Raw genomic sequence first — 15,484 nt, forward strand, 5'->3', positions numbered from 1 at the left:
TAACTTTTCTAGGCCTTACACATCTAGGTGCTGCCCTGACATCCTCAGCCAGAGTGGAGACAGCCTGTACCATAGTTGGCTCTGTTACCTCTGATGACTTTGGCATGGGTCCTCTGGAGAGTCAAGGCCTTGGTGGCCCAGGCTTGCTTTGGCTGTCCTCCTGTCAAGCAGCTGCTCCTTCTGAGGTTACAGAGGATGAGGTTAAGGGAGTTACAGGCAAAGGGAAATCAGAGGGAATGGACAGCCTCTGAGATTCCTGAATGGATGATCCTGGGGTGTCCAGCTGCTGCTCCACTTCCCAAAGGCCCTAGCCTGACTCCTTAAGAGGAGGGAGCACTTAGAGGGATGTTGAGGTGCCCCGTTTCCCTCTCGCATTGCCACTTCAGGAAGTCACCCATGGCTACCATGATGGAGTGCAGGTCTGCACCCATCTCCACATTCTGCTGTACTAGGATCTCATGGCATTCTACCATCGCTCCCATGGAGGCCTCCATATGCACACAATTCATCAGAAAGCAGGCGGACACACTCCTCTGACTCACGTTTCACTCTATTGAGGGCTTCCAACAGCTCTACGTAATGTTCCTGCCTTCTGCTGACATTTTCTTGTTGACCAAAGCTGAGATCAAAGTCAACGAATTCCCAAGCCGATTTGGTTCTGAGGAAATGGGTGTTGCCAAGGATCCCAAGCTCTGGACTCCAGTCATTGATTTTCCCACCAGGCAGCTAACGAACTTATCACTTTGGCCGGCTGCAAGCAGAAAACAGAAGAAAAAATTATGATGAGTTGCTGCCAGTAAATTTGGCAGGGCTTGCTGGGTTTTCTCCATGCTACCATACTGCAAAACTCCCTCATAAATATTGTGCATGATTGGCTCTTACTGCCTTGGACGCCACTCAGTCATAAAAACAATCAGTGTCCAAACTAGACAACAATGTATGGACAATAAATACAGCTTTGGCGGAATATTGCCTGCATCTCAAGAACCTATATTCTGAGAAGCCATGAGCATTGAAAATGTGACACTCAAGCTGAGACCAGAAATAAACCGATTTGAAGATCAGGATTTGTTTTATTAATAACAGACCAGCACTGAGAGGGTAAACAGATTGACCAATCTGCAACTTCAGTCACTAATCTGTTGTCACATAGTACTTGATTGATCTATCGCCAGTAATGAATGTGACTACACTGGCAGCAATACAGACCATATGTAAAGGGTTCTAAATATTTTGTTTCTTTTCCTTGCTTTCGTGACCTTAGAAAGCTGCTAGAGGATATTGAGTCCATGCAGTCAACCTTGTTGATAAAATTTGGTACATTGTAATCTACAAAACAGCCCTGCAAGATGGTTGAAACATTACCTTAGTCTCAGTACACTTGTTGAAAGGAAAATTTGGCTCTGTTCAGTGCTTTCAGATCTTCTTCTTCGCAATGTGATAGCCATCCTGATGATGGCAGCTGTCAATCTTTAATGTCACCTATTAAATTTAAGCACACTTTTGAAAACATGCAACATTCCCTGACCTCCTTATGGTTAATATACTGGAATCTGGATTAAGCAGCTCTATCAACAGATTGTGCTTGCAGTTGTAACTCTATGAAATCAAGCGTCCGTGTTGAAAGGTGAGGAAAATAAGGGCAGACACTTGTAAAGAGGCATGCTACCTTGACAAACAATCTGCACTAAAAAAGAGCAACATTCTCTGAGAAAGTCAGCAGAAGTTACCCTGGTGGTGATGCATTAGAAGGCAGACTGTGTCCTTTCTGTGGCATTTCCTAGAATGGAAAAACACAACTATGTTGAATTAGGTGCAGTGCTTTCAATGCTGTGAGAAGTAGTCAATAGGTTTAAGTGTTAGAGGAAAGACTAGAAATACCATTTGACTATATGGTGGAGAAGATCATCCATATGATCAAAATTATGAAACAACCTGATAAAATAAATTAAGAAAATAATATTTCCACTGGTCAGTGAGCTAAAGGATGTAAATTTTAGAACTGTGCAGGACACCATTTCCAGCAATGTACAAAGTAATGGCTCTTTTTAGCCTCGAAAGGGTGATTATGTAGGTTTGTCTCTTATGTGGCTATTTGAAAACAAAAGGTCCATGATACACTGCTAAATTTCTTAATGTGTACAGCAACCAGCAACAACAGTGTGCCACTACTGATTTTCAAAGCACTTGACACTATTAATTAAACAAGTTAAAGATATGAACACTTACATATAATGATTTTGTATACTCCATGGGGAGGCATGTATTTTTGGCAAATGATTGAAATACTAATACACAATTATATACCAAATAACCCAAATTTAATAAGTGATTCTTATATTCCATCTGAATTCACTGTGCCCAAAGGATACAGAACTAAGGTGATGGGGTAGATTTGCAACTAGTCACCAGGGCATATATTCAGGAGTTTAAATTATGAGGAAATATTATGGAAAATAGGAGATGCTGAGGTGATTTTACTGAGATTTAAAGATTAAGAAGGGAATTAACAAATTTAATGCTAACTAATTGTTCTGAGTGGTGGCCGAGTTGGTACTATTGATGGAGTTGATCTGCAGACACTTCTTGGGTGGAAGCTTTAAGTTTACCTACAAGGTACTCAACAGCAACTACATGGGCTGAATTTTCCCCCCATTGGGAGGGAGGTTGATGGGCAGGTGCGCTTCCGATCAGCGTCCCCAATCGGAGGCACGCCACCATTTTACATGGGCGGGCCAATTAAGGCCCGCATAGCATGACGTCCACGCAGAAGCGCTATGTGCTCCCTGTGCGGATGGGGGAGGAACCCCAAAATCGAGAGTGTGCTCTTTCACCCACGTGCACAAAAGAGCGCACTCATCTCCCTGAGGCTAAGTGCTGCCTCAGGGAGATCGGCTCTAAATGTGAAAAAGACAGGAATAGAAAAATAAAATTTCCCTTACATGTCCCCTCATGTGACAATGTCACATGAGTTGGAACATGTCCATAATTTTCACAAAACCTTTATTTAAATTTTTTAAAGCCTACATGAAACCTCGTCCCACCCGTGGATAAAACTTCATGTTTTTTTTAGTTCCTACCGGGGCTCCTGGCCTGTCCGCCAACCTTAAGGTTGGATGGGCAGATCCTTTAATTACTTAATTGATGCTGTCAATGGCCTCAATTGGTCATTGACACGTGGGCGGGCGTGCAGCTGATTTTGCTGTGCTCCCACCTTCCTGAAAACTTAAACGGGGCGCAGTGACATCGGGAGTTCCCTCCAACATCACTGCGTGTCATTTTACGCGTCGGCAAGCGGCCCCCATCCCCGCTCGCTGACGCGTAAAATTCTGCCCCATGTGTGTTTTCGACTCAAACTTTATCTCTACGCTACTAACTACTGACTACTGAGGTAGCCCACACTACTCTCCTATTAGGTACTAAAGATCATGTGATCTTCCTTAACAAGCATTATTCTTAAATGTATATTACACACTAAATAAAACCATAATTACCACATCCCTCCCCCTTTACTCAAATACACATTTTATATTTACAAGTACAAATTTCACAAAACAACAAAATATTTACACTGGGAAAGGTATTTATATGTTCAGTCTTTCTGGTGGTTTCCTTATGCGTGTAAAACATCTCAGCTCTACAACTTCAGCTGCTTTGTCAGGAACCTCCTTTTCCAGAGTTGCCTGAACGTCAGGTCCTTCGGTGGGTACCTGCAGTCCTGTATCCTCAAGTCTTACAGGAACATCAGACATGTTTGCCCTGGGCTGAGTACTCTCAATATGAAACGCTGACCCAGTCATGAACACTGGTGGAATCAATTCTTGTTGATCTGTTTCTCTCTTCCTTAAATGATTCATATGTATCCGTATGACTCGGCCTTCCACCTCCACATGGTAAGATAGAGGTTTACTCACATCATTTATTTCATCCGGTAACCACTTTGGTCCTTCTCCAAAGTTCATCACGTAGATCATCTCTCCCATGTAAATTTCCTCTCATGACTATGCCAGTCATGTCTAGTTTTCTGGCTTCCCTGACTCTTTTCCACCTTCCTCTCTAAATTCAGCAATATTAATATCAATCTCATCCTGAGATGGCATTTCAACAATAACTCCACAGGTGTGACATCTATTGTGTGAGGGGTGGTCCTATAATGGAAAAGAAAGCAAGCTATCTTGCTTGCTAAGGAATCTCCAGTTAGTTTCTTCATGCCTGCTTTGAATGTTTGAACCGCCCTTTTGGCCAGTCCATTTGAGGAAGGTGGTACGGTGAAGTTGTTACATGAGTGATACTGTTGAGCCTGATAAACCGTTGAAACTCAAAACTTGTAAATGCCATACTGTTATCAGAAAAGACTACTTCTGGTAGTCCATGAATGGCAAAACTTTGACGTAGCTGCTCAATTGTAGCAGTCAACGTTGATGACTTCACCTTGTTTTTTGCCCATCCATTTTGAGTGGGCATTGACAATAAGCAGAAACATTGTTCCCATGAAAGGTCCCAATAGTCAATGTGTAACCGCACCCATGTTCTTCCTGGCCACTGCTACTAATGATTTGAGCTCTGAGGCGTTCTTTGGCACAGGTCCCTTTCTTATGGCTCTCATTTTTTCCTCAGTTGGGTGGAGGCCTTGTGAATCTACTTGGTGACACAAATAGATTAGCTCCCTTGCTTGGAATGTGCACTTTTTTTTTAAACGCACTCCAGTTTGCAAGAAACAGTTTAAGACTTCTTCTAAGTTTGCCAAATGCTCTTTTTCGGTGAATCCTGTCACCAAACATCATCTAAATAGACTACAACCTGGGGCAGCTCCTGCATTAAGCTTTCCATTGTTCTCTGGAAGATTGCACAAGCTGAGGAGACGCCGAAAGTTAATCGAGTATATTGGCACAACCCTTTGTGGGTATTAATTGTGGCATATTCCAGGGAGGTATTATCTAACTCTAGTTGTTGTTAAGCATGACTCATATCAAGCTTCGTGTAGGTGGTTCCACCTGACAGTTTGGCATACAAGTCTTCATACAATTTTTGGAATGGGGTGTCTGTCTAACTGAGCTACTTTATTAACCGTCAATTTGTAGTCTCCACAAATTTGGACACTTTGGTCCGGTTTAAAGGAGGGGACTATTGGCGCTGCCCATTCAGAGAACTGCACAGGTTGTACAATGCCCACTTTTTCTAGTCTGTCCAGTTCGATGTCAACTTTTTCTCGCAGTGCATATGGTACGAGTCTCGCCTTCATGAACCAAGGGGTTGCCTCCAGTTCCACAAGAGTTTTTGCCTGCAGCCCCTGGATCTTCCCAAGTTTATCCTTGAAGACTGTGGCATACTTTCGAAGTAGCTCTGGTAATCCACTTGCTCTCAATGGGAAAATTTCAGCTTATTATAATTTATTCTCCTTTAGCCAGTTTCACCCCAGGGGGATGGTCCCCTCGTCTGCCACTACCATCAAGGTAGCTTTGCCAATTGGCTTCCATAATGGACAGTTACTTTACTTATGCCTTTGACTTGAATGTCTTCACCCGTGTATGTATGTTTTTAGCTTGGCAGCTGTTTCTTCTAAATTTAATTGATGTTCACCATTATTCAGATATCTGAAGATATGTTCCCCAATTACTGTAGTGGAAGACCCCGTGTCCGCTTCCATTCTAACATGCCATTTACTTTCACTGTTACTATATTGGTTCTGTCTTTCCAACTCTCAGATTAAACAATGAGTAAATATCTGAATTTGTTGTTTTAGGCTCTTCAACATTGTGGATCTCACTGGGTTTTTTCTTCTGTTTAAAAGCCTGTTTGAATCTTTCCTTGCACTATCTATTTGCATATGTCAATTTCTGTGACAATAATAACATTCAATTTTTTTAAACTTCCAATCATTAAATGACTGCTTGTTTCCACTACTGAAATTATTATTTGTTTTTGCTGATAAGTCATTTTTCCTCATTTTTCAGCTAGCAGGGGCTGTTTCCCGCTTCTCAGCAGGATCTTGCATTTTCGTGCCATTTTTGGCTGGGGTTTCCTGCCCGATGTGGAGAAGGGCGCCATTTTGCGCATCCTGTATGGCTTTTGAATCTCTTACTGAGTTTTCCATGGCCAGTGCTATCTTTAGAGCCTTTCTGAAATCCAAACTCGCTGTGGACAATAATCTCTTCTAAATTGTGTCTTCATTCACACTGCACGCTAAACAATCTCTGAGCATGTCATTTAGAGATGTACCAAACTCACAATGTTTTGTTAACTGCTTCAGACTTGCCACATAGCATGCAACTGTCTCACCTGGATTTAATTCTCGAATTAAACTTGAACCTTTGCATCATTACTGAGGGCTTTGGTTGAGAATGACCCTTCATGGGGCCCACCAAATCATCAAAATTTTTCGAATCTGGGGCACTGGGTGCCGTCAAAATCAAGCCATAGGTTTTATTCCCACATGTACTTAAGAGGATTGCTCACCTCATCTCTTCCCCTGTAATCTTGTTTGCTTGGAAAAAGAACGTGAAATGTTCAATGTAATGAGACCAATCATCCGTGGCTGGATCAAAAGAATCAATTCTTCCAAATTGCAGCATTTTGAGAGTGAATTATTTCATCGATTTGAACAGAACTTCTACTTACACTCACTGGGTGAGGTACATTGCCGATTTCCTTTCACTTGATTTCTTCTGTTAAACTTGTTTTATCCTCATCGACAGTTTGTTGTGAGTGGTGGCCAAGTTAGTAATATTGAAAGGGTTGATCTGCAGACACTTCTTGAGTGGAAACTTTAAGTTTATTTATAAGGTGCTTATCAGCAACTATGGCCAGAATTTTTTGCCTCATCGGGTGGGCGTGTCCAACATGAACGAATGCAAAATGACTCGCGATGACGCCAGGCGAGGGTGCCGAAGTCATCGCACACTCGCGTGATATTTCAACCCCCGCAAGCACCCTAATAAAGTCCCAAATAAATGTAATTTTTCCTTACGGTTGGCGGGCAGGTGAAAAGGCCAAGCATCCTTTGCACTTTTTAGGAAACCTCATCCATGGGCAGAATAAGGTTTCCAACAGCAATTAAAAATAAAATAAAAATGTTAACATTTCAACTAATAACATGTCCCTCCTCATGTGACAGAGTCACATGAGGGGACATGTTTTGTAACAGTTTACAATTCTTTATTTTTCATTTTCAAAATTCTTCATCTTCCAGAGGCAGCTCTGTGCCTCAAGGAGCTTTTCCAGCATGCATCCACTCGCATGCGCAAACTTGCGTGCTCGTCCTCCTTCCCTCGCACACAGGCAGCGCTGACTGCTGCAGCATGCATTTCACGCCAGGTGGGCCTTAATTGACCTGCCAGCATGAAATCATGGTCACAGCCCAATCACAGACGGCAGTTGGCTTCCCGACCGCCCCTGCAGAGTCCACCTGACGAGGGCAAAATTCTGCCCTATAAGTGTGCTTTCCACTCAAACTCTATCTCTACACTACTAACTATGAACTACTGAGGTAGCCCGCGCTACTCTCCTATTGGGTACTAAACATCATGTGATCTTCCTTAACAAGCATTATTCTTAAAAGTATGTTACATACTAAATCAAACCATAATTACCACACTAGTTATTCGTCCTGTTGAAAGGTTCAAATTCCAGATAACACAAGACTGAAAAGTCAGTGATTGGAAGGGAAGTCAGGCAGAACTCTTTCACTTATGGGGTGATAAGAGTTCTTATCAGAGAAGGGAATTGAAGCAGTTAATGTAAAAATGGGTGCAAGATACTATTAGAAAATAGGAAAGTGGCCTTATATAAGGGACAGATGTCCTAAACTTAATGACATTTTGTTGTTCATTATGCTTTTATTAACTGCCATTATGCTCCCTTTATTGAGATTGAGATTGATAACCAGAGAATTTCTGCTCCAGTGATAATCTTAATACTGCTCCGTGCTGGCCTATTTAACGTGCCAACCCCACCAAAAACACTCCCAGAATAGTAGGAAAAATAGGAGAGGTACTTCAGAGGCAATGATTCAGAGCAGGAAGAGAAACCATTGCAGAATATTCTCCAGCTATAACTAGATCAGTAAGAATTGAATCGGTCCCCACAATTAAACAAGCACATAAAAATATAAAAGTGTGAAATTCCTTTGAGTGCTAATGCAAAATAGATGAAGTCAGTGGAGAAAGAGATCAGGTGAAATGTAAATGGATGACTGATGTACTATCGCTAATTTTCTGCTACCACCCAATTTCACCTCATAGTTGCAGTGAAGTTAGAGATAAATATTACTGCTGCTCATTAATGTTAAATCGAGATTCCATAGTGATGGCAGCCATTTTCACATACAGTTTGAAAGTGCAACACTTGCTTCTTATAATTCTGTCACTTCTTGTATTGATAACATTAACGTGAATAGAATTTATGGATGGCACTGCTTTGAACTAACTGGGATGGAATAGGCATTGAGCTGAAATAACCCCTTTGTGCCTCTACACAATAGCACAGCTAATGCATGTAACAATAGTTATATATAAATGATGTCAGTAAAATCAAGTTTGTTAAGCCTCTGAATGCTGTCTTCAGTATTTCCATAAACATTGAAAGAGACTGTGACCTTGTTTAGCTGACTCCTCAAATTTCACTTAGAAATAAGTGAACCTGATAGCGGTTTCAGAAGTAATGAGACATTGGGCGGATCGTGCCAGGTTTGCACTAAGTGTGGTAGTGGACGGGTAAAACGACATTTTACCCGCCGTTTGCCATGGCATGTTTTCACACGGTATCATCCCAAACCTGCCGCATTATTTAGGCATTCCCGGGAAACACGCCATTTCCATGGTGGGCGGGCTATCATTCGCACGCGCGCCATCACCTCACCGCTTCATCACGCTGGGTGCCATATTTAAAGTCCAGCCGCGTGCACACATCTCAGTACGTCCAGCCCACAACTGCTGCAGAGATGTCCACAAAAGGAAAAAAGACTGCAGGCTCCAGGTTCAGCGACGCGTCACTAGAACGTCTTTTGGATGCTGTGGAGTTCCGCTGGGATGTCCTCTACCCCCACTCTGGCTGCAGGATTGGCAGCAGTGTGACAACCAGGCTTGGAAGGCTGTGGCAGCGGTGGTCACCGCCAACGCCCTTCAAAAGAGGAAAGATACCCAGTGCCGCAAGAGGGTGAATGATCTCTGTTCCACCAGAGTAAGTCACTCTTCTCATCACTCTCATCTCACACACTCACAAACCCATCACACATCCACAGAGCCCTCACTTACTGCCAGCTCAAGGGGCATCACCATTCACTCTCTCACACTCACCGTCATTGTCCTCATCCCGTCCATGGGACAACTCACCACCCACACACTCCAGGCATATTTATCGGCTGGCCTGGCAGGCATCTGCTTACACATTCTCCATCTCTATTCATGCAGGACAAACTGGCACACAACAACAGGGAATTGCAGTACAGAAATGTGTTATCTGTGCAGGAATGCCTGACATCAAGGTCGTCACGGACTTTGAAAACAGAGCCATCCAGCTGGCCGGCGACGATCTGGACCAGTCCTGCGCTAATGGTGAGGTCTGCGGTGCCCTACCAAGTGAGGGTCCAGCAGTGCAACATCCATCAGATAACCATGCTGTGTGTGATATGTCCTGTTTCCCAGGACACTGCCATGCACTAATTATTTCCCCTTGCTTCCACAGGCACAACAGAGTCCATGACCCAGGGCCTCGAATCAAGCCCCAAAGAAGCCTCTGAGGAGGGATCTGGAGGCATCCTCCTTGAAATCCCATCACAGCACTCACCCACACACTCCACCAGCGCAGAAACACACACCTCAGTGGGACCTAGCTTTAGAATAGCCTCAGGATCACAATCTGGTGAGCACATTGTACTGTCTGATCCATGGTAGGTGATGGCAGGGACTTCCCTGGTGTCCAGCACCCTGAGGCCCGAAATTTACTCAGTCTGAGTCAGGAAGCCCTAGAGGAGTATAGAAAGTGTAGGGGGATATTTAAAAAAGTAACTAGGAGACCGAAGAGGGGGCATGAAATAACACTGGTGGGCAGGATAAAGGAAAATCCCAAGGCATTTGATAAATATATTAAGGGCAAGAGGATAACCAGGAAAAGAGTAGGGTCCATTAAGGACCAAAGTGGCAATTTGTGAATGGCGCTAGAGGACATAGGTGAGGTTTTAAATAATTACCTTTCATCTGTGTTCACTATGGAGAAGGACGATGTGGGTGTAGAAATCAGGAAGGGGTACTGTGATTTATTTGAACAAATTAGCTTTGAAAGGGAGGAGGTATTAGTGGCTTTATTGGGCTTAAAAGTGGATACAACGCCAGGCCCAAATGAGATGTATCCCAGGCTGCTATGTGAGGCAAGGGAGGAGATTGCAGGGGCTCTGACACTAATTTTCAAATCCTCTCTGGCCAGGAGAGGTGACAGAGGACTAGAGGACAGCGATTGTAGTACCATTATTCAAGAAGGGTAGTATGTATAAACCAGTTAATTACAGGTCAATGAGTCTAACATCAGTGATAGGAAAACTATTGGAAAAAATTCTGAGGGGCAGGATTAATCTCCACTTGGAGAGGCAGAGATTAATCAGGGATAGTCAGCATGGCTTTATCAGGGGGAGATCGCGTCTAACAAATTTGATTGAATTTTCCGAGGAGGTGACTAGTTGTGTAGATGAAGGTAGTGCAGTTGATGTAGTCTGAATGGACTTCAGTAAGGCTTTTGACAAGGTTCCATTGGAGAATGGTCAAGAAGGTAGAGCCCATGGAATCCAGGGCAATTTGGAAAATTGGATCCAAAATTGGCTTCGTGTCAGGAGGCAGAGGATGATGGTCAAAGGTTGTTTTTGCAATTAGAAGCCTGTGATGAGCAGTGTACCGCAGGGATAGGTGCTGGGGCCCTTGCTGGTTGTAGTGTACATTAATGATTTAGACATGAATTTAGGAGGTATGATCAGTAAGTTCATAGATGACTTGAGAATTGGTGGTGTCGTAAACAGTGTGGAGGAAAGCTTTAGATTACAGGATGATATAGGTGGGCTGGTAAGATGGGCAGAGCAGTGGCAAATGGAATTTAATCCTGAGAAGTGTGAGGTGATGCATTTTGGGAGGGCTAACACGGCAAGGGAATACAAAATGAATGGTAGGACTTTAGGAAATACAGAGGATCAGAGGGATCTTGGTGTCCCTGAAGGCAGCAACACAGGTAGATAAGGTGGTTAAGAAGGCATATGGGATACTTGCCTTTAATAGCTGAAGCATAGAATATAAGAGCAGGGATGTATGTTGGAGCTGTATAAAATGCTAGCTAGGCCACACTATTCGAAAGATGTGATTGCACTGGAGAGGGTGCAAAGGAGATTCACCATGTTGTTGCCTGAGCTGGAGCGTTTCAGCTATGAAGAGAGACTGGATAGGCTAGAGTTGTTTTCCCTAGAGCAGAGAAGGCTGAGGGGGACCTGGTTGAGGTGTACGAAATTATGAAAGGCATAGATAGGGTAGATAGGAAGAGACTTTTTCCCTTAGCAGAGGTGTCAATAACCAGGGGGCATAGATTTAAGGTAAGGGGCAGGAGGTTTAGAGGGGATTTGAGGAAAATGTTTTTCACTCAGAGGGTAGTTGGAATCTGGAACACTGCCAGAGGGGGTGATAGAGGCAGAAACCCTCATAACATTTAAGAAGTATTTAGATGAGCTGAGCACTTGAAATGCCATAGCAGACAGGGCTACGGGCCAGGTGCTAGAAAATAGGATTAGAATAAAGGGCCTGTTTCTGTACTGAATAACTCTATGACTCTATGACTCAGATGATGAACCTTTGGACTTGGTCATGTCACAATTGCTGGAGCTGTAAAGGCAAGCTCGGGAACATCAGGAAGGGATATCTGCTGCACTCCTCAGATTGCAAGATACGATGGAGGAGTCCATCCGCCTTCACTCTGAGGTGATAGCACCAGCATGCCAATACGCCAAAGTCAACGCTGGTAGAATGGCAACTGCCATGGAGACCTTGGTCCAGGATATTAGTCCTGCACTGCTGCAAGGGCTCAACTCCATCACTGATGCTATAGTTAGCCTCCAACAGTGTGTACACAAGAGGAGTGCCGGGCAGCTCGATCTCACTCCAGCTACCCCTTCTTCTCAAGGAGTCGGCCTGGGGCCCTATGGCATCCATAGGGAGGAGGAGCAGCAGGCACGCACCCCGGGGCCATCCATCCAGGTGATTCTGGGAGTGTCCGACCCATTTGAATCCCCTCATCCTGTGACCTCAGCAGCTCCAGCTGCACAGGCCAGGGAGGGTGCCACTGCCACACAGCAGGACCCCAAAAGCAGGCCAGGGCCCTCCTAGCCTCGGCCCTCCAGAGGGCGCCTCCCTCTGATGAGCAGTATTCTTATCACTCAGACGTGAAACTTTCTGCACAAGATAAAGGCAGGTGTCTCAGTCTAGGGCCTCTTCCCTGTGCTCTGTTCAGCCTTCAGGCCAAAGTGATGGTCCGGCCTCACACTCCCTGGACACATTACTGATGCCTGCACCTCAACAGTGCTTGTCACTGCTGCCAGAATGTAGTGGGCAGGCATCACAGAGTGCTCCGTCATTCTCTCTGTGTGCTCTTAGCACCTTTAAGGTGGGGCTGGCCCCCATCTCTTCAGCATCTGTGACTACTGACGCTGTGCTCCAAAAGGGCTCAAGTGGATAAAGGATCAGATGCTTCTAAAGCTTCTTTGCTGTATCTCTATAATATGACCCTGCTCACAAAGCACAAGCAAGCTGCCCTCAGCCAGACAGGAGTCAGACATTCTCAAAGGCTATGTGAAGATCTATGCAGTGTCCTCACTGCATGTCATCATCATCCTCCTGCAATTGGGCGACTGTTAGGGCCTCAACTGGGTCTCCATGACAGGAGCATTCTCACAGAAGGTACTTGTGATGCCATAAGCCAGACTGGAGTCAAACGTTCACAGATGCAATCTGAGGATCTATAGGGTCACCTCACTGCATGTTGTCATCATTCTCCAAAAATCCAGCAGCTATTAGGGCCTCCCAAACACACTTACCTCACTTAGTCAGTGTGAGGGCCTCATCCCCATCATCACCATCTTCAAGGACCTCCTCACCCTCATTCCCATTGGCATCGTCCTCATCAGAGGAGACCTCCAGTTCTTCCATCTCCTCCTCAGCCAGCTTAACTCCCCATTGCAGCGCCAGGTTGTAAAGTGTGCAGCAGGCAACAATGATGTGTGACATCCTCTGCAGACTGTATTGCAGGGTTCCACCAGACCGGTCCAGGCGCCGGAACCTCATCTTTAGCATCATGATTTTCTGCTCCACCAAGTTATGAGCTGCAGCATGAGCCTCATTATATCATCGCTCTGCTGCAGCCTGAGGCCGCCGCATGGGTATCAACAGCCACAGCCTCGGCAGGTAGCCCTTGTGCCCGAGGAGCCATTCCTGCAGCTTCTGTGGACCCTGGAAGACTTCAGGGATCTGTGGCTGACTGAGGATGTAGGAGTCGTCCACAATCCCTGGAAACTGTGCACACACATGCAGGATGTGTTTCTGCACATTCAGCGAGTGGGACCCCTTGCAGTTGATGTAGTTCACTGCATGTTGCAATGGAGATCTGAGCGCCACGTGAGTGCAAACAATCGCACTCTGCATTGGTGGGAAACCCAAAATCTGGGCGAATCCAATCGCTCTTGTATCCTGGCTGTCCTGGTCCCTGGCGAAAAGCACAAAGTTGTGTGCCCTCACAAAGATACATTCGTGACCTCATGCATGCATTTGTGGGTTGTGACTTCTAATATCCCAGAGAGGTACCTGTGGAGCCCCGAAAGGATCCACTGCCATAGAAATTGAGCGCCACCATCACTTTCATGGCCACTGGCAGTGGATGCCCTCCATGTCTACGTGGCGCCAAATCCTGCAATAGCTGGCAGATATGACCGACCAATTCCCTAAAAATGTGCAGTCTTCAGCGACTCTGGTTCTAGGTCATCTGTAGGCATGAATGACAATATCTATAGATCCTGGGTGTCGCTAGGCACCAAGCAGCAATGGCATGTGCAGGAGCCCCAGCTGCCCCTTCTTTCTGAGGTTGTTGCTCCTGCCTATGCGCAGCCAGGAGCCTCAGTCTTGGTCGCTCCCTCTTCCGTCGTCTTCACTCTCTTTAGACCATCAGGCATTCAATAGTCCACCAGGCTCCATGATCCTAATTTACTCCTCCTGCAGGATGAAAGAGATGGGGATGCTGACATTGCAAAGGGCTGTGAGCACCTCCAGCAGTGACTGCTCCATGGCCAGCTTTAGCAAGGAGATTGTACAATGTGTGCAGTTGTCCAACTGTCCTGCAGTCCACTAAAATGCTCATGACTTTGTAGCCTGTACTGGCGGGGTGAAAAGCTTTGGAGTACTTGGTGGCTCTTTGATGCCTCTGCATTGCTTGAGTGGGCAAATAAGCTAGAAGCCTGACTCCAATCACATCAATGGCTGCTCTTAAACTGTCTCAGTTGCAGAAGAATGATCGCTTTATACAGGGTTCCCTAATACCTGGCCACTTCCCTGACCCAGCCTAGCCCCCACCTCAAATGCTTGCACAATATATTCAACGGTAGGGCTGCCCTTGAACCCCCGCCCCATAAGTCGCCTCAACGACAGGGCTGCCCTTGACCCCCCACCCCCACAAGTCGCCTCAATAGCAAGGCTGCCATTGTCACCCCCCCCACCCCACTGCAAGTCACCTCACTGGCAGGGCTGCCCTTGCCCCCCTCCACAGGTCACCTCACTGGCAGGGCCGCCTTTGCCATCCCCCCACAAGTCACTTCAACAGCAGGGCTGTCCTTGCCCCCAACCCGCCATAAGTCGTCTCAACAGCAGGGCTGCCTTTAACACCCTCCACAATGCTCCTCAAGCATGAAGTCTAACAGGCGACATGGGCGAGCGCTACACAATGTTCCTGCGTACTCACCTCCAAGTTCCCCTCAAAGTGCAGCCCACCAAGTGCACGCCTTTTATATGCTGTCATGAAACACGTCAACAGAAACGGACGATCCAGCGGTAGGGGGGACAATTCCAACAGACTGGCCTAATAATGATATGCAGATATATTACAATGAGGTTCCCAATATCCGACAGTGGGAAACGTGGCCCACAATGGAGGGGCTGAGCGGACAATCACAAACTGGTTTCCTGCCGTTGTGAAACTGATCGTGCCACATTGTCCACTCACGCCACTGAACACACCCGACACCGGCAGGCACGGAAAATCCAGGCCATTGTAACTTGCATTATGCAGCAAAGAAGAAACATTCTTGAAGGCTGTAATACAACATAAAACCAATTCTGAGCCTCAAAGAGCAACACTTAATTTGAATATTGCTGAAAAGAGAGACATAACAAACACAAGGATGCCAAATTTCAAATGATCACAACAATTTAAACTACAAGCGAAAGTGATTCTGATTGGTTGACAAGTCATCTCTAAT

The sequence above is a fragment of the Carcharodon carcharias genome, chromosome 3, assembly GCF_017639515.1.
Source record: "Carcharodon carcharias isolate sCarCar2 chromosome 3, sCarCar2.pri, whole genome shotgun sequence".
Lineage (NCBI taxonomy): Eukaryota > Metazoa > Chordata > Chondrichthyes > Lamniformes > Lamnidae > Carcharodon > Carcharodon carcharias.